Below are 16,733 nucleotides of genomic sequence, written 5' to 3' on the forward strand. Positions count from 1 at the left end.
TTCCCACACTGTTTACTTCCCTGGACCCCTATCTAGCAGGGCGACTGTCGTGATCCCCGGGGTGAATTTCCTTTCTCCCATCCAGTCGTCAAGGTTCCTTTTGATGAGGGCCAAAGAGGCACTCTGCTTGACATGCATGGGCAGTCTGTTCCAGAGTCTGGGGAGTCTCTGGGTCAGGAACTTATCCCTCCAGCATGTTTTGTTTATTGTGATGACAAGGTTTAGATCCCTGGAGCATGTGGCTCTGAGGGACTGGGATTTCTTTAAGTGTAGCATGTTCAACAGCTCTGGGTTTGTCATGGCCTTGTATGTTAAGCAGAGATCGCCTCTGAGTAGACAATATGTGACAGAGTATAGCTGGAGTTTTTTAAAGCGGTCAGCATAGGGCATCTGCTTTAGGCCTGTGATTCGTTTAGTGAGGTATTTCTGCAGCCTTTCTAGTTGTTGCAGATATCTTGAGAGATACATACCAAATGGGGCGTTGTATTCTATAATGGGTCTAATGAGGGATGAGTACAGTGGGACAATGACCTCCTTTTTTTCTGGATGAAAAGCCCTTAGTGATGAAGTGTGCCACATAGAAGAATTTTGTGACTGTTGTGGCGATGTGGTTATCGAAAGTGAGACCGCTGTCCACCTATGTGCCTAAGTCTCTTATCACACTTTAGGTGTTTAATGTACTGCCACTTATGTGGTAATTCGGGTTCATGTCACTTGGTCGACAGTTCATATGATCGACAGTTCATTTGGTCGACAGTTCATTTGATTGACAAGCATTTGCCCCCTACCCTAATGTTGTGCGACCCTGGAGTTGATATATATAGTTAAGGGGTGTACAGCCCCCATATTAGTGTGGGGTGAAGCCCCCCACCTAAAATGCTTGTCGATCAAATGAACTGTCGACCAAATGAACTGTCGATCATATGAACTGTCGACCAAGTGACATGAACCCGGTAATTCATGGGTACTTGTTTTTTCCCAAAGGGGATAACTATACATTTCTTAGCATTGAGCTTGAGCCCATGGCTCTGGCACCAAGCATCTGTTTCTGTAAGGCCCTTTTGTAGAGTATCCACATCATTTGGGGATTCAATAATGGCTCCCAGTTTGCAGTCATCTGAGAACTTTGTTAGCCAGAGTCCCTTAGTGTTGGCCTGTACTTCAGAGAAGTAGATGCCAAACAAGAACGGTCGCAGGACTGAACCCTGAGGAACTCCACTTGTCACTTGTCTGGAGCTGGATTTGGAGTCGGCTACTTTTACAGTCTGGGTTCTGCCAGTAAGCCAGTTGGTAACCCATCGAGTGATGTAGGGATTAACGCCCAGCTTAGTAAGTCTGTCTAGGATTCCAGAGTGGGGCATGGTGTCAAAGGCCTTAGCGAGGTCCAGATAGGCTCTGTGGACCGCCTTACCCTCGTCCACGGCTCTGGAGACTTATTTGAAAAAGTCAATCAGGTTCAGGAGACAAGACTGGCCCTTCATGAACCCAAACTGGGTGGGGTCCAGTGTTTGAAAGTTGCCAATGTCTTTGTTTATAAGTTCCATGATAAGAAGCTCCATGGCCTTGCAGATCAGGCTCATCAGACTGATAGCGCGGTAGTTCCCGGGATCCAAGTTGGATCCCCCCTTGTGGAGTGGGACAACTGTAGCTGTGCACCTCTCGGTGGGCACGAAGCCTGAGGTGAAGCTATAATTAAACATGACACTTAGGTGAGGTGCCAGTTCATTTTGTAGTTCATGTAGTACACAGCCCGGGATGTCACCTGGTCCCATGGATGCTGTATTCTTAGCTTTGGAGAGTGCAGTATTTATTTGTGTGGCTGTTATTACTGGAATTTGGCAATCTTCCGGTATTGAGATGGGCCATTTAGGGGGTGAGAGGGGGGTGAAGTTGGCACTGAATTGATCTGCCAGGATATTGGCAATATCCTTGGGATCAGTATATTTAATGCCATTCTGTTGTAGATCAGAGCAGATCTGAGCATTGCCATTTAGATTCTTGACATAGTTATAGAATGCCTTGTGGTTGTCTTTGGAATATTTGGCAATTTTATTTTCGCAACTAGTTTGGAGGATTTTATGAGGGATCTCAGCTTCTTACTGTGGCTGGTAAGGATGTTTTTGGCATCCTGGGATTTTCCTCTTTTCCTGCAATAGTTTCTTCCTTTAGTTGTAAAGTTTGTTTATGGCAGGGGACCACTAGAATGGCTTCCTTTTTTTTGTAGGAGAGCATCTTGGTTCTATTTGGGATGGCATGATTCATGCATGAGTGGATGTGCTCGTACAGTGTCTTAGTGTAGGATTCAGCAGTCAAACTTTCAGTTCCCGTCTGCATCAGTGTCATGAAGTTTGTCACTTCTGACTTGAGTAGCATGAAGTTGGCTTTGGAGAAGTTTTTTATGGAGGTTTCCTTACTGGGGGGTGGGGGTGGGATGTGGATGTTAAGGGTGATTACCTTATGGTCAGACCTGACCAACGAGGGGGTGACCATAGGTGTGGAGCATCAATTTCCCATGTTGGTAATGACCATGTCTAGGATATTGGAGCCCTTGGTGGGACTATAGATTAGTTGATCCAGGACGTTGGAATTTATGAATTCCAAGAACCGTTGGGCAAAGTTGTTGTCCATTTTCATTCTTCCTCAACTCCCTACCCTCCATTCCCCCTTCATATTAACTCCTGAAGTGACCTTATGGTTATTGCATAACCTTTCTTTCAGGTTTGAGCCCCACTTCTACTATTTTTACTTTTTCTTAACCTAGGGTTAGTTCCTCCTTTAACTTCTAAGGCAGCACACTCGCTCTGAGGTATATCAGGTTGACCAGAACATATGGGTAGAGGGAAGAGCTGAAGGTTTGGAGTTGTGAGTCTAGTCAATGCAGCCGAGTCTAATCCAAGACCCAACAGTTGAGGAAGAATGAAAATGGACAACACAGATGCATACTTATGGTGAGTACATAACTTTAATATATGTTAATAGTTGACAACATTAAAATTGATCTGTACATTCAACACAGAATTAAAAACTCAACATAAAGAAGGAATGTTATACATAGCCTAAAGTTTTCTTACTAATGCCACAAAGGCATCCCTGGCTACTACTTGCCTCTTACTGTTACTCTTATATGGGGTAACAGGCCTTACTAATCTCCAGGTTACACCAAGAACTAAACAAGAACAATGTTACAAAAAAACTGCAAAATTTGCTGCTAACAAACCTTATGGAATTCATCACTGCTCTGCCCTAAACAGCTCCATTGGCTTGAATGACCCACCATCTCATATATGCATGGCTACTTGTGACTCATGACCTAATGTATAAACCTTCAAAAGTCCCAGCACTAAGCAACATTCTCCGCAACTGCTGTCACAAATGATCACTATGCTCATATGATAAAAAACTTCCCCCTTCAAATCTGAGAGATCTGGAGGAAATGCTCTGTACTCTTTTGACTGCAATCCCACTTACTCTGAGGTCCATATCCAACCTCCACAAATGTAAATATACACAACATGAATTGTTAGCTGAATCCTGCCTTTTTCCTGATTTACACCAGCTTACACTTCCAATACTCTCTACCAGCTGCACTAGATAAGTTCAGTGGCAGCTCGTGCCATCGGACTGCAGAACTGCAGCCATCCCAGCAAGAAAAAATAACTTTTTACTATAAGTAATTATTTTGTTTATTAAGTTATTATTATTTACTGTCTTTCTTATCAGCCGGCTTCTTTACTCCAACTGACTCGTCTGCGAGCATGCGCACTTTGCGCAGTTGGAGTTCCGGGTTTAAAAAAAAAAGTGTTGTTTCTCAAAATAAGAAATCCACTCCAGCCTGCTGCAGTCCAGATTAATGAATGAAGGCATCAGTGTGATGCCCAGCAGCTGATGCGGTTTGTAACCGCACAGAATTGGAAGGGGCTCGGACTGCCACGTCCGCAGGCACGTATGTGATGTGGATGGGCTAAACGGCTGCTTCTTGCTCTCTTCGCAGGCTTTATGTGCTGGGAAAAGAGCAAGAAGCAAACAGTTGCAGCCAGTTAGTTAACTCGTTTACGATTGTGGATCTTTTTACTAATTGAAGATTGACTTCCTAATTTCGTTTGCCAGACGTGCCACAGCTGAAAAAGAAGTTCAAGTGAGAAGTGACTATACTACAGTATATTCTTTTCTTCTTGGTAGTATGTGTAAAAAAATGTAATCAATGTAATGCAATATTTTATTTACTAAATTAATTTACTACTATAGCAGTTGATGTGGAATGTGCCCTGCTATGATCTGCAGCTGTTAAAGAACTCAAAGGTGTATTTATTAAATAATGTTAATTCACTTATGGATGTTGGGCATTTTTAAATGAACAATTTTGCTAAGCAGCCAGATTTGTTCCCAAATCACTGGGTAGAATAAAATAAATTTAGACGTTTTTTCCTGTCTGGTTTATAAAAAGAAATATTTAAAAAATTAAAAGTATTTTTTGAACTTTCCATTCTGTAATATTATTTGAATGTCCATAAATGGAAACTTGGAAGTGTGGGAGTAGCGTATAGGAGTATGGAAGTTTGGGAGAGTGAGAGTATGTGAGTATTTTGATGAGGCCTGTAATATTATTTATTTATTTATTTCAGCTTTGTATATACTAAGGTAAAGCTCTGTTCACAAATCACCAGTTTCAGTCTAAGCCTGCAATGATTGCTTAAAAGAAGTAAGGATTCTGAGAAATAAGTGCAGCCATAGGCAAGTTAAGTTCTCAGGGATCTGAGAGAGATCTGAGCCACATTAGTAATGACATTACAATGCATTTGGTCCTTGTCAGAGATCTGAGACAGATTACAATGCATTTGGTCATTGTCAGATGCTTACCTAATTAGCAATGCAGGTGCAGTGCACACAACCTGCAAGTCATCTACATTTGAGAGTATGTCGAGGGTAGAAAATGGCTTGGTCATAATTAAATATGTATATATTCAGAAATTGGGTACTTGCGTATTATTGCAACCAGATTGCGAGCAGAAGTGGCTGTTTTCCAAGCCATACTCCTTCCTAAGTATGTACTCAAAGTTTGTTAAAAGGAAAAAGCAACACTCCTTGCTACTTCTGTGTAACTGTCTTGCCGATATATAGAACTAGTTTTGCTTTTTCTTGGGGAGGGTGGTCGGGTGGACAGACAAGGAGCCGTGAGTGTTTTAATGTTGTAATGACTTCTCCCCACTCATCGATGGTAGCTGTTTGAACCATAAACTTTGTAACTGCATGACATCACTAACATTTTAGTATAGAGTACAGAGAACTGGTTTGTCTTTTACTAAAACTGGTAGTGAAATCTGTCATCATAAGCATACCTCTCAACCGTACACAGCAAATTCAGTACAGCAGTCACCATATCAATGAATGGTTAACGTTCAAATACACATTTATGTCACTGCTAATATTTTTTTTAAACAACTTAATAATGGCAATCTCTTAAAATCTATGTCCACTTTTATGCATTTTTTCATTCCGTTTATGGCTTTCTGGGGAATTTGTGAAGAGAGCAGGTGACACATTTGTCCGAAAATATTACATCACTCCCAAGGCATATGACGGTCTGATCATGTAAAAATGAAATCAGTTTACCTACAAACATTTACAGACCACATAGTCAAATGGATTATACTTAACAGACATGGATAGATGGATATTGTATGGTAAAAGTGGGAATTACAATCTGATGTAGTGAGTCTTATCTGGTTGCGATAATGCGTAAGTACCAGAAATTGTTTAACTCTGTTAATGTATCTGACAGATTTTGCATATTAGGTACAAAGGTGTTGAATTTAATTATGTTCTTGTTGTTCCCATTATTTTGTTTTGAAAATCTAATATTTTTTGAAAGGTCCATGCCAAGAATGCAGTGCTGGAGGATTTAGCACTAGTTCTGGGAACTTGATCCTAAAATTAAAATCAGTAATTGAAAGAAAAAAAATATTTTATACTACTATGCTATTTGCTATGTAATTTGAAATGTGCAAGAGAGCAAGACAGCAAGCAGCAGAAAATGGACTATACATTATGTCTGGTAAAGGATAAATAATTTATTGCTTCACATTTCACATGTATCTGTATTGTATGTGGTTATATAATAAGAGAACCTGAAAAACTTATTACAGTCCTATTCATTTCTGAAGAAATCAGAAATGGCATGACAAACTTTAAATGTAGTTAAAACAGCAAAAAAATGCACAGTCTGCATTATTGTAGTAGGCATTAAAACTTCATGGCTTTGGTTTGGATTAATTAACTGAATATTTATATAAGTGGGGATGAAGGAGTTATAATAACTACAGTTACTGGCTGATTAGAAGGCTTTAGAAATGCTGAGCTGTAGGCGTTGGCAAAATGACTGGCTACAACTTGAACCTCTGCAGCTGTAGTCATTTAATTCCTGGATTTGATCATTAAAGCTGCTCAGGGGCATGTTAGAATGTCATGTGTGGTTTAATTCTAATCGTATATAATGAATGGAGTAATTGGTGAATAATTGTGAAAGATCTCTTTTTTTCTGTTTCTTGTATATCACTAGTAGATCAATAATGTGTAAAAACTATTTTCTTCAAATGCAGCTTGGTAAAATCTTTAAAAAAACATGCTTTTACAGTGTGTGCATATAGGAATGTAAAAGCCAAATGGGTGAACTTGGTCAAGAAAACAGACAATGGGGAACGTATTATGAATTTTGCTGTAATCTCATCTATATAGACAAAGACCAAATGCACTGACACTCTTGTTACTTAGAGTCAAAGCTAATTTGTAATGACAGTTGGCTAAATGCTACGTTTATACCACCAAGCTTGTTGTAGTGCAAAAAAAATCAAGATCAAATACTTTGTTTATTAGATGAATAAATGCTTCAGTATGAAAGTATTTAACTTTGATAAAATCTTTGATTAGCATATTTTATGCAAGAGAAGGAGATAAAATTATAAGATAATATGACACCCTGTAATCAAATCACAGGAAACTGCTAAGACTGTGACAGTTTCAGCATTTTCATGTTTACAAAGGTGATCACACACAGGCTTTTTGCCTCTATATACGCAGTTTATCATTCTTCTCTCTAAAAAGAACGTGTAAAGTGTGTGTCTGTGTACAGATTTTTGCAGAATATCCAGATTTTCATTAAAGATTGAAGTTAAAAAATGACATGTTTGAGTTTCAGATTTCATACCCTTCAAAAAATTCATACTGATGCAAGACCTACTACTTAACTTTCTATGTTTGCAAGAGCAATATTTAAAAATTGTCTGTATTTTTGGGCCTTTGTCCTACTTTTATTTATGGCTTTATCCAGATTTCTTGCTCTGAGGTTGAGAGTATATGATAAATGTGTCAGGGGCTGGGCCATCGCCGTCAGCCAGAGACATTTCAAATTGTGACATACTTGTTGTACCCCACTCCCCCATGTAGTGACTTTGGATGTGTCCAAGCAAGGCGAGGAACATTTATGCAGTTAGAGTATCCCCCCATCCAAGGTAGATACAGTCATGACTTTTAATCTGTCCTTGAGTTTGCAGAATGACAGAAAACCAGAACATATTTTTATACTCTTGATTTATGCCTATTCAGAAAATGCATGTTGGTTGGCTGCTTGTCTTTCTATACTTTATTTTGACTGGCATTCCAGTAATGTATTTAGAAAGTAATTTATTTTTTCGTGCCTCACAACCTTTTTGTTTCCATCTAGATATTAAGTAAGCTATCATGTAGACAATGCATTGAAACATTTTTTTATTCTGCACTTCATTTTGTCTTGACTAGACTCTCATAATGACAGTTTGGCACCCAGGGCAACATATTTAATTAAAGTCCCAGTTTTTGTGTTTTTTAGCATAGCCCCACCCCTTTCTAGTTGCCCACACCCCTTCTCGTTGGCCCCACCCATTCAGCTGTCTCCTGCAGCCCCCCTTTGATTTGAAGTCACCAGCCACCACTGGTTAAGTTCTTAAACAAAAAAATCTGATCTCTCCACTTAACATGATGGCAATGACATTCTGGAATTCCTTTGTGTAAATATTTGCCCTGTTTTATTGCTGGACTACCAACTGTTCGTAACATGTATATATTACTAGCCTTTACTCATAGCCACTACTCTTGGATTTATTTTATTTCATCTATCTAGTATTTCTTCCTTGTCTACACTCTTCTGTCAGTTTCTCTGTTACATCTTCTATAACTTCCCATCTACATACCATAATCTTCTAACTTGCCCAAGTCTAATTCACCTTTATTTTCTTTGTCCTTCTTTCCCACAACTTCAGCCATCATATTCAATATACCTTATGTAGGATGTATTACTATTATGTCATAAAATCTTTTCCAGTAAATTATTCAATTTTTCCCTACAGCAACTGTATTGTTCTGTTTGTATGTCTTTGCCATTAAACCATTGTCTTGAAAATTCAATAAAAAGTATAGTAATTTCATTGTATTATTTATCTGCCGTATTACTTATATCTGTGATTGTCATAATAGTGTTGTTACTTTACTTTCTCCCCGACCATCTGGACTTTCCAAGTAAACAAATGTCAATAAATAAATAATTCCTGTCACTAATGGATAATAATACCCTTCTCTTAAAAGGACTGTGTGTCCAGTGGGCCTATCTGGTTAAGAGGTGACCTGTGGACAATGTGGATTTAAGTGACTTGTTCAAGATCGCACAGTAAACAAAAGAGGGATGGACCAAAATTTGTAGAACATGAACTACTGCTCACACCTCTAACAGTGCTCCAGCTGCCAGACAGTCATGCTGCCATCTTTATGCTGAAGTTTGTTACACTAATGTTACTTCTTGAAGATACTTCCTGTCCTGTTGCTGCATCCTCAGGCTCCTTATAGGAATGTTTACTGTAGAACAGCTGGCAGTTCTAGGAATGTGAGGTTGCATTGTTCATCTACTCACTACAGTTATTTCAGGTGCTTTCATTGCATTATCCCTGTGATCAGTGTACCATGGATAGAAGGTAACTATATGATGTTACATAAGAAATGCATGACGGTGGTTGTCTCAATTAAAGTGATAAGCATGCGGAAGTAACAGGGACATAACAACAGAAGAGTAAGAATGCAGATGTGAACAGTATGCCCTGAAAGTATATGTAAATAATTTACCTCCCCTCCATCCATGTCATCCACATTAACTATTCAAAAGCTTTGCCAGTAGTCTGTTGAATGCTTTAATTCCCTGTTGTACGATGTATATGTAAGTCTGTTCAAACTAAATGTAGTCAGTCATCTGCTGAACAGGTATTTTTAGACAGGCAGGGAGTACCTCTCTAGATAGAGATGCCCTATGCTTCACCAGCTTTGCCTTTTTTCAGGCCTTTTTACAATGAACCTTAACCTTGTAGCTAGCCATTTCTTTTTTAAAAAATGTGCTCCTGTCATGTTGTTTGTAATATATATGACTTATAAACTTGTAAATTATTTGCTTTAAACATATGGTATGTCACACAATGCAGTTAAGCAGACTGTTCAAAGGTGAGAGGCACTGTAAGGAAAAACATTAGCACATGCCTCCTGTAGATAAATCTGTAAAAAAGTCCTCCATGCATAAATGAAGTGTGCATCTACTGGTGTAAGAATGATACTGTCTGGTGTAGGTATGGTGAGCTGTGGATATCAGGCAGGTGTAATGGTGCTATCACTATCTAGAGTATGTATGGTGGGTTGGGAATATCAGGCTGGTGTAACAGTGCTATTACTGTCTGGTGTAGGCATGGTGAGCTGAGAATATCAGGCAGGTGTAACGTTGCTATTACCATCTGGTGTAGGCATGATGAGCTGAGAATATCAGGCAGGTGTAATGGCACTATTACTGTCTGGTGTAGGTATGGTGACCTGTGGATATCAGGCAGGTGTAAGAGTGCTATTACTATCAGGAGTAGGTACAGTGAGCTGAGAATATCAGGCAGGTGTAATGGCGCTATAACTGTCTGTAGGTGTGGTGAGTCAAGGATATCAGACAGCAGAGAGTAGCAGCACTTTGTACATTAAATGAAGGAAGAGTGCAGGTAAGACAGCCTATGTTTAATCTACCATACAGAAACACACAGTGAAACACTGAAGCATGGAAACCAGCCACTCTTTTGCTTTCATTAATCAGTTTATTAAATGTAAGGTCCTCCATTGTGGTACCCATTAAATACATATCAAACATATGGTAATTGTGGAACACTGTTGAATGAAAAACTAAGAAAAATGGTTTTGTAAAATAAACTATAGAGGTTCATAAAAAAATATGTATTGAGGAAGTGCAATACCACACAGAGGTGAAGCTAGGGTGGGGCAAAGTGGGCAACTGCCCTGGGCGCACATGCTAGGGGACATGATCAGCTGATGCCAGTCAGGTGGTAATACAGTATTGGAATTCATTCCCATACCTGATGACGTGAATGCAATGCTTGTACAATGTCTGCAGTCAGTACTGATATGCTTGTTTCAGTGCTTTTTGTATGGCATAAATTGTAGCATTTCTTAAAGGTTTTAAAAGGAGACAGTGTTTTTTACATTCCTGAAGTAGAGAACCTTTTTTTTCTACAAGTTAGTCTTGAGGGGCTGCAGCTCTGGTAATCCCCACATCATATTTGTTGTGTCTGTACACTGGCTGTTGAAATTAAATGGGTAGTTCACAAAGACAAAACCTTTTTCTCCTTTATAAAAGCTATCGATTCACACATGTTGCCAGAAACTAGTGGGAGTGGAGCATCTGTACTTCACAGCCCTGACTGCATATGTTTACAATGATCATTGTATCCTTAATTTGAAGCTACTTACTGTGTCGCAGTGTGTATTTCTGAGTGTGTTTCCACACTACATTAGGTATAGTTTTGGTTGTGGTAAAAAGCACAGCTTATCTGTAATGAATAGCATGTTTTGTCACAACATTAAAAATGTGCAATCACAGATGGAAATGTATAAACTTCATAAAATTGAGGAGTTTAGTGTGGGTAACATGTGAGAGTTAGTAGATGGTGACAGTGGGCCTAAAAGAACAACAATCCACTTTACTAACAGTAAGCAAGACGAAAAGTAGCCCTGTGCATCATTTCACAAGAGATGATTGTAGACCTTTTCTGGACAACAGTAGCAAAAGGCAAAATATATGACTGACAACCAAATGCAGTTGAGTACAGTGGCATGAGAGTACCACGGTGACAGTACCATGGTAGAGGTAACCAGTAATACTCAACTGTAAGAACTAGCCAGCCAATTGGAATGGGATATAAAGACCTTGCAGAAAAGAACATTGTGGTCATACTGTTCAGGTGTCCTATAAAATAACACCTCTGTAATGACTGCAAAAAGCCTATTCTATCAGTCCAAAACAAGTGAAAATGCACTGAAAGGCTATGCATTTCCTTGCCATAAATAGTGTATATGGTGAAGTAGCAACAACCAAAGGGTAACTCCGCTGTCAAAGGGGCTATTAAGAGACTGAACAAGCCTAACATAGAAGCAGTGCTATGGCAGTGATGATGATTACATGACACCTGTTCTAAAATAGAGGAGTTAGGGAAACAGGCACATGGCACAGGTTCAGTTTTTGGAATGTGAATGTGACATTGTTATCATCAGTTTCCTGATGGCCAGAACACACAAAGGAGTGTGGCTTCACTGCAAATGAGTACAGAATGTTTTTTTCAGAGGATTAAGGCTTTGAGCTGTTCATAAACTGCTTCCTATAGTCAAAGGTAGAGGGTTTGAATCCTTCCACCTCCATTTGCCTGCTGCCTGTTGAGCAAATCACTTGACCAAATAGTAGTGCTGGGTTACTCCTGAAAAGACACTTGTGTACAGTAGACTTAACCAGTTTGTGTGCAGTAGACTTAACCAGTTAAGAAATGTACAAAAAAGTTTGACCCTATTTTAATGCATAAATTACAGGATATTATAAAAGTTAAAGACTCTGGAAGTAATATATTTCTATTTATTTAAACAGGAACAAATTTAGGCTCTTTTTGGGAGAAATTTTCAAAAAATGATGAGGAATGTGAGATTACAATGTCATTCAAGATAGCGTGTAATAGAATTTGCATAATGAAACAAAAATTGAGATTGCATAAAAGTTGCACAAGCGTACATGATGTAGGGGATAAAGACACATACAGAAACATATGCTCAGTTTAACTTCTCTAAGTCTTTTGGGTTTCTAATACCATGACTAGAGTAGACCCCATTCCTAAGTCAGGACATGATTAAAGTTCATGAAATTAGTATTGTTTTAGTCTTTGATGTTAGCCAAAAGTGCTCTCCGCAGCACCCAAAATGTGCTCAGAAATAAATCCTTCTGCAGTTCATATGGCTTGACATGTACTGCTACCATATCTAAATGCAACTGTAAATTATTTTTTTATGAGGCCAATTGCTCTTTCTGCTATTGGAACTGCCTGGGTATCTTTCTCCCAAATTATTCTGGTTTCTGCCTGCAAATCCTGACTTTGTGTTTCTCTCTGTAAGACACAGTAATCACTGGGTATAGCATTTTCAATGATCAAAGCTACTTTTGTCTTTTCATGGGCTACTATGTCTGGTTTTCTCGCATCTGTTTTCTGAACTGCTGGTAATAGGTGATCCCATGTGATATAAACTTCATCATTCCTCTATAATGCTTTGTGGGTCATGTTTCTGATGCTTCTCTGGTACTTCAGTATTGTACAGTTTGCACAATCCCCACTGCAACAATTTTGCCACATCATTAGGCCTTTCAGTATACAGGCCCTCTACCATTAGTGTTTCAAACCCAGCAACAAGATGAGCGACTGTTTCCAGTTCTATTTACAGAACCTGCATTTGTTTGTTTCTCCCACCTGTTCATTGGACTGTCTTGGGCCACCAATATTAATTCTTTATCTTTTGGTTTAAATTCCTTCTCCTTAACCATTCCTGCTTCAAATCTTGATCAACGTGAGGCTGTTCCAGGAGTTTTCTATATTTGGCATTATATTTATGGCGTTTTTCAGATTTCTTGCCTTCTCATATGACCCTTGACCTTATATTCTTTCTTTTGTTTTTTTGGCACATTCAGTTGCTGCCTGACTTTTGAATACTTTTTTGATTTCTATTCCCGGTTGACACCGATATGCTTATGCTAAACTAAGCACAGACGTAATCTTAAATTTGTTCTCCTCATGTTTTAAAACTTTTACGATGTTTGGATCTTGTGAGATCAGCAAATATGTATGTAGTCCTATGATTGCAGATCTATACATGTAATCAATTTCAAAGAGGCCCATACCTCCTTCAGAATGAGGGATATATAATCTTGGTATACAATGATTTTGATATATCATTTGATAAGCATGAAGCATTTTTCTCATTTTTCTGTCCAACTGATTCAATATCTTTTGGGGCCAGTCAAGCTCACTAAAACTATTAGTTAATACTGGAAGAGCAAATTAGTTTATAGACTGGACTTTATTCCTAGATGTCAGGGTTGTTTTCAATATTAGTTTTAGTCTTTTGAAGTTTTCCTTACTGAGTTTTATTTGCATTTATTCATGTTTTATTGCCAGTCCTTCATCAGGTCACAAATATTTATAAACGTCTTCCTGCTCAGGTTTTTTTATATCACATTCCTGTCCCAGAATGTCCTGCTTGAAATGTTGCTTTCACACATTTATCAAGACCAAATGACATTCTTATATCATCTGAGGGATTTTTAACCATTTGCAGTTGTGCTTTCAACTTCTCATCTGATGAACTTTACAATTTTAAGTCACCCACAAAAACAAGGTAAGTGTTTATACTTGGATGTTTTGTGAGAGTCAAATTATAACCAAGACTTAATCTGTTAAGTAGACAGCTTAATGGGTTAAGGACAAGACAAAACTGCAGTGGTGACAAAGAATCACACTGGAATATTCCCCTTTGAATTTTTATCCCTTGGATAATAATTTAGCCTTGTCATGACTTAATGGTAAGTGGTTTGCCACTGTTTTAGTCACTGTAATGTAATTTATCAGTGTAGGATGTATCTTGTACATCTGTAGGCAGTCTGTTGTCCATGATTATGGGATGTTGTCAAATGCCTTTTTTGTAATCTATCCATGGCATACTTAAATTCTTCCCCTTTTTAAAATTCTCCATTATGACTTTATTCAGCAACACATGATCATTTGTTCCATATGACTTTCTTTTGTTAGCCTTTATTTCTATTGACATGATTTAGTTTTCTTCTAAATAACTCTAAACCCTGTCTGCATCAATTCCAGTATATAGTTTGTACATTGAGAGACAAGTTATTGGTCTATAGTTTTAGGATGTCTTTTAGGCTCATTGTTAAGGAAGAGTATCATTTTATCTGTTAACCAGGTTGCTGACTGTTCATATGTGCATGTAAGTAGTTTTTACTCAAGGCTAAATCTTCCTGTAAATATGTTAATACTTTTAGCCAGAAGTTAGGTATTGCAACTGGGCCTGGTGTCTTCCACTTAGGAGCTTTTCTTAATTTTGTTTCAGTTTCTCTGTCCATTATTTGTCCCATTTCATATCCTGTACATTTGAACTTCTTACTGTTTCTTTTGCTTTATTCATTCAGAATCTTTGTTGCATTCCATAGGATCTTCATAAATATTTCTCCAAAATGTGTCTATTTCTTCCTTTTTTGGTGGTATTTCTATTCCTTTTCTTTATATCCAAATTATCTATAAAACGTTTTTGCATTATCAATGAATTGCTCATTTTATACTTTTCCTTTAAGTTTATTTGCATTTCTTCTAATATGCCTGTGCTAATATCTTCATACTATTATTTGCAAAGGTGTATAATAGCTCCTGGTCGGTTACGTTACTGTGCATTGCTTTTATGCTTTTAGCACATCTGTCTTTCTAAGTGTTTTTGTTGATCTATTCCCTCTTCTATGCTCTTCTAACACTGTCATTCCTTGCCTTAATTGCTTTATAGTTTTGTATATTAAATGCTTCTGTGGTGGAATTTTATTTCTTCCATTTATTTCCCTTACTGCTCTGCGTTTTTGTGGTAATAATTTATCTGTTATTAATTTAGCTGCACAGTAATATATCCTGTTTACCTCTGTTATACCACATGTATTTCCTGTTAATAGTCTTGATTACTTTGTTCATCTGTTTTATCAGGCTTCTAACATTTTGAGTCTTATTACTTTCTGTAATCTGTTTCTTCATTGATCTTAATATGTCTCTTCATCTCTAGTAACTTACTCATTCTTTGTTCTCTGTTTCCTGTGGGCATTCTACAAAAACATCAAGAACAACTTCCTGTGACATATTCTCTTCAGCTGCATCTTGCAATATCCATTGCTATTTCATATAGAAACTCACTAGCTCCACAATGTTGACTGCATCAGAGTTGCCACTGTTTCCTGCTCCTTCCCTTGTTGTGTGACTCCAACTGAACTTCCAACTGATGTCCTACTGAGGCTCCAGAGTATCTTCATGTGGCAAGTGATCAAATGCTTCCTGTTCCACCTGTTTCTCCTTAATTTGGGGGACTCATTATTCCAACATGCTGTGACGTTACCGGAGTTGAACTTATTACACTAAATCCTTCACTCTGTAGATAATCCATAACTTCAGTTTCTATTTCTTTAACTTTTCCATTATTAATCCTCTTTTCTACTTCCTCCTTTTGTTTGCTTATTTTTTGTATTGTGAACTTTTATATGTTATGTTTTTTATACCTTTCATAAACCTCTAGGTTTTGTTGTTTATATGTTCACACTTCCCGTGATGATGCTTCTTTCAGTGTCCCAAAGTTTCTTTGTCTGTATAATGTTTTTGTGGATCTATTGTATTAATGAACACAAATTTGCATGTGAAGCTTTTGACGGGTTTTCTTGTGCAAGTATTTTTCTTTTGTCTAATTTTTCTCTGTCTTTTTGAATACCTTCTGTCTAGAAATACTGTGCTTCTTACATAATAGTAACAACACATCATTTCTTCCTAAGCCTCAATAGTCCACTCTGCCATCTTTACGGCTCTTTCTTGGCATATCAGTTTTTGTGTTTTTCTGTAGACTACTACTACCTTCTACAATAGGAGGACCATCCTCCCCTGAGTCTGGCCTAACTCCATTGTAGGAAACTATGCCTAAACTACCCAAACCCACATACATACACCTCTTACTATTGCTCCTAGGTACATCCACCCTCTCACTGCTAACTTCTATCACCAACCACCAGAAACAACTTAATTACATCCATATACCAAGAAAAACTACTTCCACTGACATTATTACAACACACCCTTTCACTCAACTAGTCCCATACCACTACCAAACCTCTTCTATTCACCACTATTCACATAGATTACAGCCAATGCACTACCAGTCCCAAACAACTTTAAAGAACTTTAAGACATTAAACAAACTACTCAAACTCTATTTTTACCTAAGAGCCCAATTCATTAGCTGTGGTGATATACACCCATACACAGGCCCACAAAATCTAGGAGCCCCAACTCTCAACCTGAATGATACCCTACTCCACCGAGACAAATCCTCGCTCCTCATTTTAAATTTAAATGTCAGAAGTACATTAAACAAAGTCCAAGACCTTCATGCACCACTCTCCTTTCATCAACCCGAGATAGTCATACTAAAGGAGACCTGGCTTAAACCAGGCAACCACAACAACAAAAATCACTGCACCAGGTTACAATATAATTTGTTAGTGACAGAATAACTAAAAAAGGTGGGGCTGTTGCTATAGTGTATAAATCTCA

The sequence above is a fragment of the Protopterus annectens genome, chromosome 14.part0 (genome assembly GCF_019279795.1).
Source record: "Protopterus annectens isolate FY-2018-M chromosome 14.part0, PAN1.0, whole genome shotgun sequence".
In the NCBI taxonomy this organism is placed as follows: Eukaryota; Metazoa; Chordata; order Ceratodontiformes; family Protopteridae; genus Protopterus; species Protopterus annectens.